Raw genomic sequence first — 21,959 nt, forward strand, 5'->3', positions numbered from 1 at the left:
TCTCATTTAAGGAAACTCCCAACACACTGCTATTTACTGTATAACTTGCGTTTATATTATTTTTGCCAAAGTGCATAACCTTGCAATTATCAACATTGAACCTCATTTTCCAGTTTGCAGCCCAGTTTTCCAATTTAGACAAATCACAATGCAAAGTGGCAGTATCCTGCATGGAACCTATAGTTCTGCACAATTTAGTATTATCTGCAAAAATAGAAACAGTACTTTCAATGCCCACCTCCAGGTCATTAATAAACAAGTTGAAAAGCAAGGGACCTAGTACAGAGCCCTGCGGTACTCCACTAACAACACTGGTCCAATTAGAAAATGTTCCATTTACCACCATTCTTTGTAGTCTATCTTTTAGCCAGTTCTCTATCCAGGTACAAATACTATGTTCCAGGCCAACATTCCTTAATTTAACTAGTAAACTTTTGTGTGGCACTGTATCAAATGCTTTAGCAAAGTCTAAGTAAATCACATCCACTGCCATCCCAGAATCGAGGTCTCTACTTACCTTCTCATAAAAAGAAATTAAGTTAGTCTGGCAAGATCTATTACGCATAAAACCATGCTGGCACAAACTCATAGTATTATGATTTGCTATGAAGTCCAGTATCTTATCCTTTATTAACCCTTTGAAAAGCTTTCCTACCACTGACGTCAGACTAACTGGCCTATAGTTTTGAGGCTGAGAACGGGATCCTTTTTTGAATAGAGGCACCACATTAGCAATTCGCCAGTCTCTCTGCACTATGCCAGATCTCAATGAATCCTGAAAAATTCATGACATTCACACATTATTGGATTTAATCCATGTTTAAATGTTATGTTAGTAGACTTAAGGTATGGAGATCCAAATTAAGGAAAAAGCCCTTATCCGGAAATGCCAGGTTCTGAGAATTCTGGATAACAGGTCCCATACCTGAACCAGATACATTAGTTCTCAAAGAAGCACACTAGGGTTTAATTTTTGGTTGGTTTGTGCATGGTGGAAAATCCGCAAGGAAAAGAAACCCATGCAAGTTGAACTTTAGGTCAATGACATGGCTCTCCCTATGTTTTTTTGCTTCTGTGGGGGCAAGACTTGCTACAGATAATTTCCCATTATATTCAATGAAAATTATATTCCACAGCAGGATTTCTGTGACATGCTTTTAGGAGAGAATTGCTGCAGAATTCCATAGGCTTTGCACTCATCCTTTACTATAATGGGTCATTATTTTCAGCTATATGTGGGTGCTTTCGCAAAATATTGGTTTCACAGATATTACAGTTATGTAAAAATACATGTACCATGAGCCCTAAAGAGAGCTAAAAATTAAAACCTGTTTTTTTTTTTAAAGTGGAACAAGAATATGTAGATTTTTCTTATAAATAGAATTTCAAGTTTGATGGGGAAAAACTTACTTTTGTTATTATAATTATTATCACATACTTGCCAACATATTCCGCAATACTGCACAATAAATTTATCATTTAGTACAAATTACACAATAGGTGCTACGCTGCACTAGTGCAGTTACTTGTAGCAACCAATAGGGTATTGGTTTTGTGCTGGTGCAATTTAGCACCTATGGTAGTGAAGCAACCTCTTTATCTTAAGCTATGAAATCATCCTGTAATCATCAGATATAGCTGTAATTATTCATAGGAGCACCTCTTGCTTCCATTGCTATGTGCCAAGATCAGCAGAGCTTGATTGTGTGATAAGCGTGGAATGTATCATGGCAGAGTCAGTCCAGAACAGTATTTTAGGTCAAAACTCTTAAGTGAGCCAAGAACACTGTACTGTTTCTTTTCACACCTAACCTAGTCTGCTCCTGTCTGCAAAAACTGATCAATAGCACCCTTTCCCTTCTCCTCTGATCCCAACCTTTATGGGCCTTGCATTTCTTCTCCGCTTTTCAACCTTGTTTACGTAAGGCCACTCGGATAAATGCATATTATCAGTGTCCCTGTTAAACAAAGATTATGCCAATGGAACACAATTACTGACTTGTACCCCTTGTCCTTAAAGAGTAAGTTCACCTTCAAATAAACTTTTAGTATGTTATACTGTAGCCGAATGTATTCTGAGCAACATTATAGTTTATCTACAAATCATTACATTTCCTATTCTGCCTGTTTCTGACCCAGCAACAGAAAATTTTTATCTGGTTGTGAAGATCACTCTCCGCAAAAACCAAGAACACTGTGAGACTTCTATTTTAGTACAGGCATGGGATCCTTTATCTGGAAACCCATTATCCAGCAAGTGCCGAATTATGGAAAGGACATCTCCCATAGACTCCATTATATCGAAATAAAAGCAATTTTTTAAAAAATGTCTCTGTAATAATAAAACAGTACCTTGTACTTGATCCAAACTAAGATATAATTAATCCTTATTTAATATACTTAACTTAAGTATTTATGCTTAGGTATGAAGATCCAAATTACATTACAATCTATTATTCAGAAAACCCCAAGAAAACCCCAGGTCCCAAGCATTCTGGATAACAGGTCCCATACTATTCTTATTTTTGATTAAAATGAAAATCTCATGTAGTAGCGATGTTAAACAAGATGTGCTCTCTCCAGTTTGTATTTTTGCAATCCAATTGCTAGGGTCAAAATTACCCTAGCAACCATGCATTGATAGGAATAAGACATTGGAATATGAATAGCAGAAGGCAAAAACAATAAATTTGTAGCCTTACAGAACAGTTGTTTTTATATGGGGGTCAGTAACGCACATTTGAAAACTGGAAAGAGTCGATACACAAAGGCAAATAATTAAACTATAAAAAATAAAAAGTGAAGGCCAATTGAAAAGTTGCTTAGAATTAGCTATTCTGTATAATACTAAAAGTTTACTTAAATATGAACCACCCCTTTAAATCAGGGAGCCCCATTAACTGCTTTGAACCTCCAATGAGGGCAACTCTAGGTTTTACCAGCCTGGCCGGTAAAAATGATGGTTGATGCCAATGATATTAATAGGAAAAAAGATAAATATATAGGAAGGCCGATATTTTTTTCCAGAAAAGGTGGCAACCCTATTCACAGATAGGGATCCCCTGCTTGAAATAGACCTAAAACTATAATTTTATAGACTGTAGGCTCATCCTAGTTATGTCACAATCTCTTACCTTACATTACCTCTAACAGTATGTTGTTATATTGACTGTAATTATCCTATACATTCTGAAGGCATGCCTCATTTTCCCTTAGAACATTTCTGCATATCTGTGCTTTCATTATATGTCTGCTGTAATGCTTGCTTTTAAAGAACAGTAGAACCAAAAAATGAAAGCGTTTAAAGTAATGAAAATATCATGTACTATTGCCCTGCACTGGTAAAACTGGTGTGTTTGCTTCAGAAACACTACCATACTTCATATAAACAAGCTGCTCTGTAGCAATGGTGGAAATTAAAAAAAAGTCTATATGGCACAGGATAAATAGTGGATAACAGATAACACCATTATGTTCTACATATCTGCTGTGTAACCTGAGCCTTTTCTCCTTTGAATGGCTGCCCCCATTGCTAAACAGCAGCAGGGTCGGGCTGGAGCCTTGAATTAAGGGCCCTCCTGGCAGCCCTTGGGGCCTCCTCCCACCTCCAATTCCATGTCCAGCAGGTCTGGGCTGGTAGGGGCCATGAGGGCCAGGGCCCATGGGTTTTTTTCCCTGTGTCCCGATGGCCCAGTCTGACTGCCCAGAAGCATTTTTATATAAACAATAGTAGTGTTTCTGAAGCAAATACAGCATTTTTACCAGTGCAGAGCAACACTGCATTACATTTTTATTACTTTAAAGCACTTAAATTCTTTTATGTTACTGTTCCTTTACCTGAAACATACCATATTCATAGCAAAAGGGGCATTATTATGCAATATTTTCCTTTGTGAAGATCCCTAAAACCCTGTTTAGCGACTGTCTCACCCTTTGTGAATAATTTCTGTTCCCTTGGTTAGTTCCCCATCCAGAAATCTTCACAAGAGCAGCTCCATCTGCCAGTTCACCCTGATCATTGACCAGTAGCAAGAGCGCTCATGTCATTACGAGCAACCGATTGCCCCTGCATTTAAACATGCTGGGGATTGATGCAGGAAAGAAATAAGTATTAGGGAAGTAAACAAAAGAAAATCAATGAAAAAAACACTCCAGTGAATTTCATAGAGCTTTATGAAAGCCAGCAGTTCCCAAGCATAAAATTGTGCTTCAGTTTTTCTAAGATAAAAGATAAATAAGACGGCACAAATAAAAAATTCAGTTTTCATTTAATCTATTTCTGTTTAAAATGATGGTTAGCCTATTGTGATGCTCAGATGGAAATACTGAGAGGGCATGCAGAACTATTCTAACAATTTTTTTTGTAAACATTTTTGATGTTACTGGTCCTTTAAGGTGTCTCTGAGAGCAGTGCCATTGGCACTGGGCTCCACAGAACCAAGGATGCAGGAAGGAAGAGCGTGAGAAAGCCCAGTAATTTCTTCATCTTCAGGGCTGGAACTAGGCATAGGTAGCAAAGGCATTCGCCTAGGGAGCAACTGTTTCTTGAAAAGGGTTTAAAGCAAATAAATTGTTCATATCTAAACTGCAGTTTTATTGAAAGTTTTCCTTTAAATATGTTTATTCCTGATGGGTTAATGTTGTGTTGGGACGAGACCATAGTAAAGTGCAAATAGCTACCCTTGCCTTGAGTGCTGCAACACCTCTTTGTTGCAAAAGTGAGATAAGATGGTTGAAGTACACACAGCTTCTATTAATTTGAGTGCTAGACTTGGCCTGGCTCTGGTTTATGTTTGTAAACCCTAAGGAAAGCAACATAGTTGTTGGCTGGCAGATACAAAAGTGCAGCAACACTTTTCATTAGTTCCTTGAAATATCACCAGTTGTAGGAAATTGCTCACTGAGAATTTAGTTTAACAACAGTTGTGGAACCAAAGATTGGATGTGGACCATAGTCAGGTCTTATTATTCTCTTGTTGGGGGTCCATCTACCAAGGTTTGGCTTGGGTCTTAACTCTCACCTCCTCATTAAAGCTTCAGATAGCTTCATCTGACAGTATTGGCACTGCTAATGAGGCAAAAATGCATTGTGGGAAACAAAAACAGCAAATGTGTTCACCTTGTCCCCATCCCCTTCATAAATGATCCTTTTTGTAGAATCCATTAATAAACAATGTGAAATTAGCAAACAATGTGAAATGTTTTCCCCCTATGCAAAATTAAAATGGTTATTAGAAATCACTTTGCACTGACTACGGACATTCTCATAATAAGCAGTAGGGGGATATAATTCAAATATTCTCTTATATATCAAAGCTCCAGCTCTTTTGCCATATGCAGACCCTGGGCATGTAGCTGGAATGTACACAGAGAACAGACCTGGTTGTACACAGAGAACAGACCTGGTATTTATGAGCACTGGCAAACTCACTGGGGAGAGACAGATCAGAGTCAATTCCTCTCCATTGCTCATATCCTTATACAGGCATTGTAGCTCACTGGGCAGCTCCTTCTATGAGGGTTATTTATCAAAAGCTAGAAAACAGAGCATAAATAAAAAAACATAAATTGGTGGATAAAAATAGCATTTTGATTTGTTTTTGCTCTGGGTTTTTAACCGTTTGAATTGTATGATTATTTTTTTTCAACCTTTCTCATCGAATGCCACCTTCTGCTGAAATAAGAGAGAAAGGATGAATAGAAGAGAAGTTATGGAGCTAGGAGGGACCCACTGGGATAACTGATAAGATTTGTGTCTGCCTCCATAATCAAAACTAACACATTTGAGGAAATGTCATTGACTGCAAAGCAAACAGGGATATTAAAGGCACTAGAATAATAACCAGGAATAATTATATGTTTTCTCGTTTATATCCCTGTGTTTGATGTAAAGGGTTTTTCAAGCTTCCAGTATTGTAATGTTGAAGGGCAACATAAAGCGGATAAAAGTGTTTATTTCTGCCTACTGGCCCCTGCATTGTTTACACCTCAAATTTAGACTATGAGATGCTGCATTGTTCACAAGTATAACACCTCTATTGTTGATGCCCTTAAACACTGCACTGTTCACAGTCCCAGATTGAAACTGCTCACATAGTTCGCCTGTTCACACCACATACAAAATGCTGAAGGGGCACCGGCACTGTGTCACAGTATGTAGTACATCTTAGAGTGGTCCTGATAGGTTTCCCTACCTCCTTCTCTGTTCTGCCTTCCCTATGCTCCCTTTGTGTGCCATACTCTGCCTGCTCTGTGCTCCATGTGTGTGCCATACTCTGCCTGCCATATGCTCCCTGTGTGTGCCATACTCTGCCTGCCCTGTGCACCCTGTGTGTGCCATACTCTGCCTGCCCTATGCTCCCTGTGTGTGCCATACTTTGCACGCCCTATGCTCCCTGTGTGTGATGTATTTTGCATGCCCTATGCTCACTGGGTGTGCCATACTCTGCCTTCTTTATACTCTTTGTGTGTGCCATACTCTGCATGCCCTATGCTCCCTGTGTGTGCCATACTCTGCCTGCCCTATGCTCACTGTGTGTGCCATAGTTTGCCTGCCCTATGCTCCCTGTGTGTGCCATACCCTGCCTGTGTGTGCCCTGCTCTGCCTGTGGAACATAAGGCTGGTAGGGGTTTGTTCTGGGGATTTGTTTGCATTTTAAAATTGTTGTTAGGGGCCCCTAATGTGTATAATCACCCTAAAGTGTATAATCATGTGCTGGGGCATGGGGGCTGTGTTATCCACAGGGGAGGAGATGGCATATGGATTTAAAGTTATGTCTTAATATGACAATTTTTTTCACATACGAGTGGGCTCCAACCACAATTAATGTGGACATGGTTTTATGGTACCATTGGTGTGGTTTGAAGTGGGTGTGGATTAAAATCAGGGAGTGGTTAACGCTTCCATTATTGACCCTCCACCATGTAGGCCAGAAAAATTCCAGGCCTCCGTACCACAGAAGTTGGACAACACTGATCTAGTGCATAAATTATAGTATTGTTTGTTTTTATAGTATCATTTTTATGTCTGCATGTAAGAATTTGTTTCCTGGTACTCATGGGTTTATTTCTTGTCTTGATTTATGGCAGGAATTCTGGATATACACTCAGTACCAGAGCCACTGTCCCAAAAGGCCAAACAGGATCAATTACCCTTTATCTAAAAGGCTCATTACCATTCACTGCACTGCTTAGAAATGCCTATGGTTGATTTAACAACAAGAATAAAAGAGATAAGAATGCTAAATTGAGAGTAAACAGAAGCACTGGAGTTTTAAACTATTAAAATATGTGAAATTGGAATCTCTAATGTGACAGAAAAGAACATAACACTATTAAAGCTTGAGCAAAAAAATATAATGGTATTATAATAAAAGCATAGTTATATGCTGACAGTATCCCTTTAAGTCTGCTAAGAAGCTCCTGTAGTAACCTTGATCACAGCAGCGCTCTTCTTTTATCTTCCTATGAACTGTATATTATTTTGCTCCCTGAATCTTTGGTTGCTCTTCTCCCCTAAGTCGAATTCACATTAGTGCATCACAGCATTACCTACAGTTATTCAGAGCTCACGCTGCATGCCAGCTGTTGCCAGATCTGTGTAAGATGCCAGCCAAGACAATGAAGGGGGGGTACTGGATGTACTGGTGCCACTTTACCGTTGTAGGAATGACTTAGAGGTTACTCAAACACCTTCCTAGTATTTGCAAAGGTCTTGTAACCCATAGCAACCAATTAATTTTACTTTTACTGAGCAATTTGAATAATGAAAATGTTGATATTTGGCAAGGACTGGAGAAAACATTCCCATCGTTTTAGACTTACCACATCATCTTTCTGAGGCATTCGTATCAATATAAGGGGCTGTCTCCCAAGCCACAATGCTATGGCTCAAAAATGGAACCTAGGTCTAGGCCAAGTCATCATCTACTGTCTCACTCATAGAGGCACTCCATGAGTCATCTTCCCCAAATTTACAATAAGTTCTTCACTGTCAAATTTCAATGGTGTTTTAATACTTTAAAACCATCTAGCTTCCCTGGGACAGTCACAGTTCCCATAAAGTTGGACCTTACTGAAAACTACTTGAAGTATATCCTGATTTTAAATAAATAAAGTGGAGGTTTGGCTTATGGCAGTGTCTGTTTAAAGAATGAATTGCTGAGCTAAAAAGTTAATATAAAATATACTACAGGTCTAAGTGTTCCACAGCACAAGCAAGTCATTGGAATCACTCACTACAGTAAAGGTTTCTCAATGTCTGGAAACATCCCATCTTTATGTGCAATACAAGGAAGTTTTCAGACTTGTGGAGAAGCATGATGAAGATCGATGTGGGGAACTTGAGCAGAGAACAGAAAGAGGTGCCAAGGGAGCATGGATAAGAATGAGCAGCCAGCTGTGTATTATGTGAAGGGACACAAGCACACAGTCTTTCATTTTTTCAAGTGCAAGTACGCTTTCCAAGACTTTGAGATTCCTAAATTAATAAAGAAAAAGCCAACGGTGTATTACTCTTTTATGGTAATGAAACTCAGAGGTAACTTGTGTATTATAATAAATAAAGTACCCCTTGTTGGAAAATATGAGGATATTCGAAGTCACCTCGGAGTTCCATGACCTGTATAAAAGCATTCGGTCTTCAGCCTCTTGCTTTTATATGGTCATGGAACTCCGAGGAAACTTATAATATCCTTATATTTTACAATATGCGGTACTTTATTCACTATATAAACAGTGAGTTCTGATGTCATTTCTGTCAAATGACTCACTGAAAAAAAAAAAATAAAGTACCCCAGATGCAAAATATGAGGATATTAGAAGTTACCTTGGAGTTCCATGACCTGTATAAAAACACTCAGCCTTTGGCCTCGTGTTTTTATATGGTCATGAAACTCCTCGGTAACTTAATAATAATATCCTTATAATTTACAAGATTACTTTATTCACTATATAACCCTCATTGGGCTCCGGAATGGTGTTACAACCTGTTTCGAAAATAAGCCGAAATGGTGACATACTATAGGTTATATATAAATGAAGAATAAGAAGGGCGACTTGTTTTCTTATTTTACAATAATCTATAATATTTATTAGTGCTTAGAACAGCCCAACGTGTTTCGTATAAGGTTATACTTCAATAGGGGCATGCCCCTTATTCTTCTCGTAACCAGCCTGACCACTTGCACCAAATGATTTTAAAAGTTTTGCAAAGTTCAGGGAATGCTCAGGTCCACCACAGGATAGACAGGAAACACCGCGTGGCTCTCATTGACATGGGGAGAAACCTGGCAATTCCAGAATCAGTACTTGTAGCGCTTCTTTTTAGAGAGCAGCCCGATCGTCTGCCGCATTAAAAAATATGTTTCAGTATAACCGGTATCTGGGCCATTGGAGGGAGGTCCCCATAGTATTTCACCATTGCGGCTTATTTTCCAAACAGGTTGTAACACCATTCCGGAGCCCATTGAGAGTGATATACATATATGTTGACCACTGCTCTGACTGAATGTGAGTAGGTCCATTATTAGTACAGCCATTTTAATAAAAGGGTAATACGCCATTGGCTTTTTCTTTATAAATTTAGGACTCTCAAAGTCTTGGAAAGCACACTTTTACTTGAACAAATATTTGTATCACAGACTAGTAGGTCCTGTTTTTTGATAAGTGCTGCTACTAAGCAAACCATCATCATCATTTATTTATATAGCGCCGAAAAGATACACAGTGCTTTAAATCAATGGTACGAACCGCAGAGCCCATCTTTAGTATATTGACAGTCTTCCATTTATCAGCGTGCCATGAATCCCCTAAGATAAATTACACAATAGTTTTATTTGATGTAATCCCTGGCAGAGGAGCTGAACTAGGAAAAATGGTCAACCACCTTTACTATGAGTTTGTAATAAAACTGAAAACTGTGATATTAATAACTCCAAATCCACAGGGACAATGGTTTTTACCCAATAATACAGAGGGTTCCCACCGTGTATCCCTACATATGTTGTTGACCTTCCACTCTTGTGTTAGGGATATTGGGTTTTGTCATTTATCACCAGTAGGGGGGATGCTGTTTGAACTAGGATCCTACAAGGATGTGAGCTCCCATAATCCTTTGCTGTTGAGCCATAACTCAGAACACTTGAAGGGCATGCTGGTAATTACTTGACAAGTAGAATATGCTGGTCTTGTTGTCCAGGCCAGAATAAAAGTGACCATACACTGGTTGACCCTCCACCATATCCAGGCATTCAGCCAGCAAACTGAACAGAGGACTGGCTATGCACATCTGTTGTATACTTTTGGGCCAAATAATTAAGACCCACAAACCATATATTTGTTAGAATTCCAAGTCTGATAGCTTCAAAACAAAAATTTCAAAAACCACAATGAATTAAAATAGTTTAATAATTGTAAATGTTTTACTTTTAAACTAAGCTATACTTTTAATTTTTGGGTCCTATTATGCATTTTCTTCAGATAAGCAAGGTGTAGTATAATGGCGTTTGTGTGCTTTTGAATTGCATGGTTTCTGTGCACTGTATATGTTGCAGAGAAAAGGTTAACCAAAAAATGTTTACTTATTAATTTGAAAGAATTTCTGAGAGAGAGGGATTTTTTGAGGATCAAGTCTTGAGTCAGCAGCACATTTACCTGGAGGCTAGCTTACGCAGGCCATTCCAGTTTCTGAAAATAAGCCTAGCCTATTTCATGAGCTTCACAGTATTTTTGATAAGGTGCTGATGGACTCTTGTTATAGTAAGTGATGGTTAAAAACTTATATTTTTGGTTGTTGTGATCCTTTTGATGAGACCTGAGTGTTGGCAATTCTAAACATTTGCAACTTGGTGATAACCCCTGTCCCAAAGTAACAGGTAACAAGCAGTAATGGAGCCAGGGATAGGCAGAGGTGGAAATGCCCTGGGCATAGTTGGGGGTGCGAATCAGGTGGGGATATGACTGAGTGCATGTTGCAGCTAGGTGGCTTGTGAACTGGCTGGGGGCTGAATGTCTGGGGCACTAGTGCTACTTAACCCAGCTCTGGTAACAAGTCCTGGTGGCAGGAGCCTGAGGGGATGGGTTTCTTCCCTTCTCTTTTGCCAAAACAGATGACAGTTGAAAGTTGTGATGATCAGGAAGACAATAAAATAGAAAAGAATTAGAAAATGCATACATAGGTTTAAACATGTAATAAATATAGATATTATAAGAAAATAAGAGGGTGACTATCCCTGTATCTTTCTCAAGTTCACTTGCATAATTCTTGCTTTAAACTTTGCTGCAAGTCAGAGCGGCTTTTTTTTTTTTTTTTTACTGTAAGCTTATGAATAACAATGACCTCAAATCAGCTTTCAAAACTCATGGATGTTGGGTTCACCCATTAGATTTATGTTTTTTAGTTGTTTAAAGTCAGAGCCATGTCATGGATGCACTTCTGCAACAGAAGTCCTTTGCGATTCTTCAGTAAAAACTCACCTTGACTTTCAGAGACGATCAATAAATGTTCACTTTTCCCTGACAGTTCTGTTATTCTTATCTGCTTCTCAACCAGTTGTTTTGTCCATCCAGAATTTTGCTCCTCCTGTTTTCATGGGCCTTTGTGGTCACAACCCAAGGGAATCCAGATTTTACCTATTCTGAAAGGCCTAATTAAATTCAAAGAAACGATTAAACTGTCTGCATCTTCCTGGTCTTTTAATGAGAGACCCTTCTCATTATCTCTCAGAGCAGATGAGAGGGTGCCAACAGGCTCTGGGAGCTGCTTGTAGTGTGAACTTATTGATGGGCAGAGCAGATGTGAAAGCTTTGGTTAAAAACACCGTAGTCTCTTGAGGATGCACTTAGAGGAAGAATGCTGAGCTGACAATAGGAAGGAATTTACCAAATTGTTTGCAGTATTTCCTAGCTTTGAGTGAAGATACTATTTTGTGATGAAAGCTGTACTTTAAAGGAGATAAGACAGAAATTCAAGATGCAGTTGACATGGATTAGATCTCATATAATTCTAATAATAATAGCAATGCCCTATAATTACTAGCAACAACTAATATTTTCTATTAACCCTGGGTAACAGTGACAATCAAGAAGGACTGAAAATGACAATACATATGAAAGGGCACAGGTCTGGATTAAAATAATCTGGGCGCCTAGGGTAAAGATTAGGTGTGCCCAGTTTATTGAAGCAGCACCTAGCTGTGGAAAACTACTATTCTGTTGCCATCAACGGGATCCCATAATTAGTGAATTATCCTGTTTTACCAATGCAGAAATAAAGTAATATACAGATATGCCTTATGCAGAAAGCTCTGAATTATGGGAAGGCCATCCGCCATAGACTCATTTTTAATCAAATAATTGAAATTAAGAACAGGAATGGGCGAATTTTTTCGCCTTGTTTTGCTGAAAAAATGACGCCAATAGACTTGCATGGCGTTATGTGTCAAAATAAAAAGACGCACGTCAAAAAAATTCCGGTGCGCAATATTTTTTTGACACCCATAGACTTTTATGGGCGTCAGCAACATTTCGCCGGCAACAAATTTTTGGCGAAACTGGTCAAATTCGCCCATCCCTAATTAAGAATGATTGCCTTTTCTCTGTACCTTGTACTTGCTCCCAACTAAACAATCTTATTGGGCTTATTTAATGTTTACATTAAAATTATGGAAAGGCCCCTTATCTGGAAACCCCCAGGTCCTAAGCATTCTGGATAACAGGTCCTATACCTGTATTTTATTGTTTCCGAACATCTTCATTTCTGTAGCAGTCCACACCATCATCAGAAATATGGGTATAGGAGCTTTACCTTGTGCACTTTTCCCCCATTCATTCAATCATTTATACACTAAATAAACTCAATAGGATTGTTTCGCCACTAATAAGAATTATTTATATCTTAGTTGGGATCAAGTGCAGTGTACTCTATTATTATAGAGAAAAACAAATACATTTTTAAACCAATATTAATTATTTGATTAAAATGAAGTCTATGGAAGATGTCCTTCCCGTAATTCATAACTTTTTGGATTATGGGTTTCTGGATAATGGATTCTATACTTGTACTCCAACATGTGAACTTTGCTGTTATCCTGCAAAAAATGTAAATGATCTGTAGTATTGTTAAATGATTCAGCTCATTTCATTGGATTCATCTTCTGAATTACACTGGGAAGATCTGATAACTGCAACCTAGAAAATAAACGTAAGCTAAGGAAAAATAATAAAATAATTCTGTGTATTGTACATCATCCAGGTACTTGTTGGTCACGTCTTGTTCATATGGTCAAAAAAATGCACTGCTGTCATTTGGGACATCCATTCATAAAAGTACTGTAAAATCCTTTAGTTTTGTAGATATCTACAGGTTAGGAGGTGGTCAGCATGCATCTTCAGTACTTGCAGAGTATTAGGTGATCTTACATTTTTGCCTGTCTGGATTGAAAATACTATGGGTCAAAGCTTCTTAAGTTTCTGTCATGTGATCCAACAGAATAATAGTTGGTATCTCTGGACTGAAAAAAACTTGATGATTTCCCATATGATCTGCAATTGGAAGGTGAATAACTGGCCATTCATATGTACCGTATATACCTGTGTATAAGCCGAGTTTTTCAGCATCCAAAATGTGTTAAAAAAAGTCTACCTCAGCTTATACTCGGGTCAGCAATAACCGACCCGAGCAGCTGAGATTGCAGTCACTTTTAATCATTCCTATACCAACAGAACACTTGGGGAGAGACTGCAATATCCCACAATGCCCTCTGTTGGTTATATGAAAGAATAACAGTGCGCCATCTGTTGGTTGTGTGAAAGAATAACAGTGACTGCAATATCACACAGCGCCATCTGTTGGTTGTATGAAAGAATAACAGTGACTGCAATATCACACAGCGCCATCTGTTGGTTGTATGAAAGAATAACAGTGACTGCAATATCACACAGTGCCATCTGTTGGTTGTATGAAAGAATAACAGTGACTGCAATATCACAGCGCCCTCTGTTGGTTATATGAAAGATTAACAGTGACTGCAATATCACACAGCACCATCTGTTGGTTGTATGAAAGAATAACAGTGACTGCAATATCTCACAGCGCCATCTGTTGGTTGTATGAAAGAATAACAGTGACTGCAATATCACAGTGCCCTCTGTTGGTTATATGAAAGATTAACAGTGACTGCAATATCACACAGCGCCCTCTGTTGGTTATATGAAAGATTAACAGTGACTGCAATATCACACAGCGCCATCTGTTGGTTGTATGAAAGAATAACAGTGACTGCAATATCACACAGCGCCCTCTGTTGGTTATATGAAAGAATAACAGTGATTGCAATATCACACAGCGCCCTCTGTTGGTTATACGAAAAATTAACAGTGATGGCAATATCAAACAGCACCCTCTGCACATGGTAGTGGGACAATGCACACAGTAATCCGTTTGGCAATTCACCATCAACTTTGCAAAGAAGTCCGGTTGATCGCTGGGGGGGTCGCTTTGGCAGAATGTGCGCTGCTGGGAGACAGGGCTGTAGTTGTGTCTAGGCTTATACTAGAGTCAATAAGTTTTCCCAGTTTTCGTAGGTAAAATTAGGTACCTCGGCTTATACTCGGGTCGGCTTATACTCGAGTATATACGGTATAACCAAAATCATACTCAAATGCAAGAAGAACATGTAACCACCTTTATTCCTCTAATGATCAAGACTAATAGATACATCCATGTCCAAGCATGGTTAGTGACATGAAAGTTAATGGTGCCATCCATTGTTATTCAATCTTAAAATAACAACATTATAACATTATAGCAGTAGAATGCAAGAGAATGCTTGTCTGTGTAACTTTGCCTGGAAGCAAACTAGTGCTTAGTGGAGTGTAGTCTCTTAGGTGCTGACCTGTTCCCTACATATATGCACAACCTATAAATATAATATGCCACTGCAGGGGATTATTTATGATGAATCTGCTACTGCAATGTAGCTGGTCATTGGACATTTAACACCTGGTGCACACAGCAGCAAAATTCTTGTGGCCTCGGTAACCTTGGACAAATGCATGAATAAATCGTTGTTTTTTTGCCTTGTTTCCAGCTGTTTTGTTTCATATCATATTAATCAGTGAATTCAATGGCAATGACAGGAACAGCATAGACATCTGATGCAAGGCTTTTAAGCCCAGTTATTGAAGCTACAGACTTGACCTGTATGAACCAATGTTTCAGGTTGACAAATCTTCCTTTTGTCCCTAATAAAGCCAGGGTTTGTCCACACAAAACATGTTTCTCATAGACCACATCCATGGCTTTAATAAATGAGACCTTTGCATCAGACCTTTGTGCAGTTTCTATCACTTCTTTTTCAGTTTTTTTTTATATCAAGCCCCTATGTTTACTGGCAGTCTACAGGAGGCAGTACACCTGTTTTTTTATACAACCAAAACTTGCCTCCAAGCCGGGAATTCAAAAATAAGCACATGGTTTGAACCCACTTCCAAGGCGTTGCTGAGCAACATGTTGCTCATGAGCCACTGGTTGGGGATCACTGCTGTAACGTTCGCATGGAAAAGCATCACTAGATTATATTGCAAATTGTATGTAGGAACATTTATTCTGCTATATTAATATTTGCACAGTAAATTCGTAGAGATAGGTAGACTACACCTAGGTTGGCCATTTAAAAGACAGTTTTTAGATGTTTTGTTTGGCAGGATTGAAAACTGCTCATTTCATTCTAAACATGTACTGCATTAAGGAGTGCAAAAGCTGCTTCCATTTTGCAGAATACAATTGGTTCTTGCTGCCCCCCTGGCTTGTGCCGGCTCTGCCTCTGGTAACACATCCGGTGCAACACAATGATGTCCTGCCTATATAAATGGAATGTTCATATAGCATAAGTTTTTGAATGTGTCAAAAGTAGCAGTAGAAATAGCATCTGCCCAGGGAATTTGTAGTGTGGTGATTCATAACATAAGTGTAATTCTGGAGACATTACTTAAGTGCTTTAAGGAGCTGAAACTTGTGTAAGGGAGGAGTTTAAAGGTGGTTATGAAAGGAGATTGACGATTGTGTTGTGGTAATGCATTCCAGAGATACGTGGGTAATGTGTGAATATGTCTGTAGATGGAAGTGGCTCTTGTCTTGAATGGATTGGACTGAGCAGTGCAAGGGTGTAACTTGTAATGAGACTGAAACTGTAGAAACATTCTAACACATTTATATTGCTTTAGAAGAGGCTCATGGTCAGATGAAACCTTGGGGTAGAATAAAATTTTATAAGACTAGAAGAATGAAGAAGCCTGTGTCCAAGTGGATCGCATTGTTGCATAGAAAACATTTCAATAGGGATGGGCGAATTTTTTCGCCTCGTTTCGCCGAAAAAATGACGCCCATAGACTTGTATGGAGACGTGCGTCAAAATAATTTCACCGCGCGACAAATTTTTTTTTGACGCCCATAGACTTTAATGGGCGTCGGCGACATTTCGCCGGCTGCGAATTTTTGGCGAAACGAAACTGGTCAAATTCGCCCAACACTACATTTCAATTGTTTTTTTTTTAAGAATGTCATTAAAGGATCTGTAATCAGCAAAAAAGGCTTTTCTTGCAGCCCACTCCCAAAGGAATGGGCAGGTGTAAATAAATTTGAGGATCTGTATCACTAGGCTTCATTTTAGATCTGAAAATGTCCTCTTGTAAGTATTTGCTAGCTGAAATAAGTTCACACTATACTAAATTAGCACAACAAACAAGATGAATACATTTCCAAGCCTACTACATGGCCTAGTCCCAGGGCCTGAATTATTCCTGTATATCTAGAAAGCTGTGAGTAATAAAATAAATAGTAAATGTGGTGTAAAAAAACAGCAGGGATTCAAGAACATATTGTAACTCCTTACTAATTAGTCGATTCCATTCAACATACCACATTACTACAGTGCACCCACTAGCAAACCTTGTATAAGATATTTTGTATTCTTTAGGTTTCAATTTAAAATTCTGGAAAGTAGGAATACACCAAGTCCAGTATTCAGTAAAGTATTCAGCCAGGATTCAACATTTTTCAGCAGGATTCAAATTCGGCCAAATTCTCATGCCTGGCCAAACCAATTCCTTAAAATCATGTGACTTTTCGTCACACAAACAAGATATATGATATTTTTAAACCGCGAACAGAGTGCAGTTCTGTCTCACCCTTCCTGTCCATAATTTGCATATTGTAATTAAGATTTGGTTCTGTATTCAGCCAAATTCTCACCAAGGATTCAGGGGTATCAGCCAAATCCCAAAATGTGGATTTGGTGTACCGCTAATGTAAAGCATGCTGCTTTTGTCTTCTCTCTGAGTATTTGCCTATTTTCATTTTGCAATCATCTAATCATCTTTACTGCTCCTGCATAACCACCATTTGTTTCTGTTTCAAAGATTACTCTGAGGTGGCACCTATCTCTTGCACTCTAGTCCATTGGCCTTAGACACATGATATGTGTTTGGACATTCCCTTAGTGTTCCCCTTTGAATGTTTGTGTAGGGTACACCAAATGGCTTTCCTTACCAACTAACTTAACATATTGCAATGCCATAAGAGAAAAATAGAGATTTCACCCATAGTTTCAGTATTATGGTACGCTCCATGTGAAATTAGTGCTCTGTGTCCTTGTAACTACTATTACTCTGTGATTGCATTAATAAGGTTTGAATTCTACAGTACAATGTTTTACAGTATGTTTTCATATATTTAAGTCTTTGCCCCTTTAATATACAGTACCTCTGTCTAAACTGTCTGAGCAACCAACTATCCATATATAGCATATTTCAAAGTTTTCACAACCTGGCACTGTGCTTTGTGAAGATAAACAAATCAACCCAAAAAAGGCCATTTGGACCATGTGAGAAACAAAATATGCCCAAAGAAATCGGAGCTGTTTGCGTTAGAGGCCCGGAGGTGTAACTTTATCTGCACCTGTGTTCATCTTGCTCTTGGCAACTGCTTACCACAAATTCTTATGCATAGAATGTTGATCTAGCCTTAATGTATAATCTTTTGTTTTTGTCAAAGTAATCCATAATAATCTGTAAGGAAGCCTCTGGTACTCGTGCTAGCCGAAGCTTGTCAACCGCTAGGTGATTGGTCCAACAATCATGAAAAGAACATAAATAATGAGGAATACAGTCAATATTATTCATAATGTAACATATAACTCAACGTTATGCATCCTTAGTAAGAGAAATTAATGTATTGCTCATTGGAGATACCACAACTTTAATTGGCCCTTTTCTTTGTATCTTTAACATAGTATCGTAAGCCATATTTGAATTCCTTTATTGTCACTATACAAAAAAGAATTCCCCCTTGCAGCTGAACAGAATGTATGATCCAGTGACAGAGGACATATCCATTTGAAGCTAATTGATTATAACATGTTCTGACTGAGCAGAAAGTCCTCAATATCTTTGACAGAAATCTTGTGTGCTCTGATTTCTGTCGGACTGTTCTTGGCTCATTAGGAATAAAATTGCTGTTCCTTACAATATTGGTAAGATATAATATAGAGCAGTCGTGCGACCAGTAAATGGGGAAAGTTTTAATGTGCAGAAGCTAAACTCACTAATTGTAAGGGATATAAAGGGAAAATATACCAATTTTAATGAGGGTTCGGAAGTCCATTTTGCCACAGCAAAATCCTAGGCCAACCAGATACCCTGATCAACGTGAGTCATGGGTCATTCAAAATAACAGGGCCAATCAGGCTGGACCAGTGCTCCCATATTAGTATAATATCAGAGAGCCAATCAGGGTGCATATTCCAATACATTGACAGGTGCTAATGAGGAAAGAGAATAGCAGCCCTTAAGACAAATGCTACATTCTGGCACCTATTATTTCATTTATCTTCCTGCAGGTCCTAATCTGAAAGGCATTGATTGATTTTTATGGCTACGAGCAATCAGATAATCCCATAATAAACCCAAGCTACTTAGTGGCCTTGTGGTAACAGTCCAATATGGTCCTACATTTTGGTGTATTGAAAGACTACAAATAAGACTGTTGATTACCGGAGTCTTTATCTCCTAAAACATAAATAATCATCCTGTTGCAGAAGGAAATAGAAGTCAAAGAGGTAATCAACAAATGAAGACTCATTATCTTATTTGTTTAGTGGATAGATGGACATGCAATTTGATTTCTTACTTCCTATTTAGGATGGGTTTTTTTTTTTCAAACAAGTAGTAGACTGCAGTTCTCTAACATGATCTAGTCCTTCAGTGTTCTTTAAATTCTCACCCCCTCCTATTAGGTCACATTGTTGCATTCAAGCACATTTACAATTGTTTTAATAATTAAGAATCAGGTCAGCTGTTATGGAATGGATGGTAACAGGAGTATTCCTAATCTCATGAATTTTTAATGAAACAATCTCCTAATAGAGTTAAAGGGAAACTGTCCTGGGGAAAAAAAATTTTTTTCAAAATGAATCAGTTAATAGTGCTGCTCCAGCAGAATTCTGCACTGAAATCCATTTCTCAAAAGAGCAAACAGATTTTTTTTATATTCAATTTTGAAATCTGACATGGGGCTAGACATATTGTCAATTTCCCAGCTGCCCCAAGTCATGTGACTTGTGCTCTGATAAACTTCAATCACTCTTTACTGCTGTACTGCAAGTTGGAGTGATATCACCCCCTCCCTTTTCCCCCCCAGCAGCCAAACAAAAGAACAATGGGAAGGTAACCAGATAACAGCTCCCTAACACAAGATAACAGCTGCCTGGTAGATCTAAGAACAGCACTCAATAGTAAAAACCCATGTCCCACTGAGACACATTCAGTTACATTGAGAAGGAAAAACAGCAGCCTGCCAAAAAACATTTCTCTCCTAAAGTGCAGGCACAAGAAAAATTTTTTTTCCCATGACAGTATCCCTTTAAACAAGTCATTTGTTGCTTTATAATCTAGTATAATGTTCTCTGTCCTCTATATGTAACTCTGTTCTGCTGGATGGAAATACTAGTATTATAATTAAAAAGCTCTTCCATTGCCCAAACTAATCCTAACACATCGGGCCTCATTGACTAAAGCCGGCACTAAAACACATGCAACAATACAGGTATGGGATCCGTTATCCAGAAACCCGTTATCTCAAAACTCCGAATTACGGGAAGTCCATCTCCCATATTCTCCATTTTAATAGAATACTTCAAAATTTTAAATAATGATTTCCTTTTTCATTTTAATAATAGAACCTTACCTTGTATTTGATCCCAACTATGATATCATTTAATCCTTAGAGCTTTTTGAAACCACAATTAAGCTCTATTTCTCTAAAATCACACATGCCATGAAAGTTATTAAAAGATGCGGATGTAAAAAGTGCAGATGAGAAAAAAAGTATAATAGGCTCAGCACAGCTCCCATTGACTTCTATGGGTTCTCAACTGCTTTTACTTGGAGAAGTTTTGTATTAGAGCTTTCCATGATTTTAATACGCATTTTTAGAGTTCTAGAGAATTTTTTTTAAAAACTTGAAGTTTTAGAGAAAAAATATGATTTGGGAAAAAAATCATATATTTAGTTAGTACATAGGCCCCTTAAGGTATGGTGATCCAAATCACGAAAAAAACCCAGGTCCTGAGCATTCTGGATAATAGGTCCATTACCTATTAAGATAAAATGCCTGCACCCATGCTGATTTTCTTAAAGTGACAGAATGCAAAGATCATTGTCTTTTACTCTTAACGTAGAACTGGGGATATACAGTTGACAGTATACAACTTAATTTTATTATATAGAGCTAGTTATATATATATATATATATATAACTAAACCTATGCACAATGCACTTCTGTCCAGTACAGCTTTTCATCTCCAGCAACACTTTGCTGTTTTTTAGGGCCTGAATCGTGTCTTGCATCGCATGGTGTTGTGGAGTGCTGTTTAAAAAAACATGACACATTGGTTGTAGGAAACATAACAGATTTTTCAAATGTACAGTATTTCCATTGCTTGAATGTTGGCACTCAATAACATACAGCATGCAAATGTGTTCCACAAAGCTGAGTAAGTGCAAAGAAACCTAAAATGCATGGGGATAGTTTATAGTGTCCCTGCACTTTTTTGGCACACAAACATGTTTTCCCACAATGCCTAACGTATGGGCTTGAAATGTGAAACTGGTAGCACCGCACACCTTCATAAATGATTACACGGCCTGCCCCCCCCCCCCATCTAGAGGGGTACTGTACAGTCATCCTCCTTGCTATCAGTAATACAAATATCTGTCACTTCAGTTATTGCTCTCTTTTAATAACATGCAATTCTTCATTTTTCTAAGGATTATTTACCATCTGCCTCACCTTGTAACGGGCCCTGCGGGCTTTTACGGCTCCTAGACGAGGTTCCATTTAATTGATATCCTGTTTGGAAGATGAATAAACAAAAAAGACATTACTGGGTCTCTGCGAGATTTACACAAAGTACAAAAGGAGACGGAGATCTGGGGCAGGCCATGTACGAACAGTTAAACATAACTCAGGCCCGGGACACTTTTAATACTCATTTTTAGCAACGTCTCTTTTAAGTAGATTATATACACAAAGGGCTTATGAGTCATAAGTAGATGCTAAACTGTTTTATAATATTAACACCCCATAAAGAAATCCGGGTCTTGGTATGAGCTGCAGCACGGATATGTCTCCTCAGTGATGTTAGCTTGATAGAAGGCAGAGCCCCCCGCCTCCCTTTCTCCTTTAGCTGCACATCTGTGCTGATCCCCTCAAGCAGCGGGCACTTGCCTCTTACAGAAACCATATAAATCAGGAACTCTTATCTAAAAAATGCTGAAGGCTTGAGAACAATTTGTGAAACTGACATTAAGTTGGCATGAGAGAGAGGAGACAAGCAGAGATCAGACCCCCTCCGCCTACCTGATCTCCATTTAATTTCTTTTTCTGGCTGTATCTCTTGAA

The sequence above is a fragment of the Xenopus laevis genome, chromosome 8L (genome assembly GCF_017654675.1).
Source record: "Xenopus laevis strain J_2021 chromosome 8L, Xenopus_laevis_v10.1, whole genome shotgun sequence".
Lineage (NCBI taxonomy): Eukaryota > Metazoa > Chordata > Amphibia > Anura > Pipidae > Xenopus > Xenopus laevis.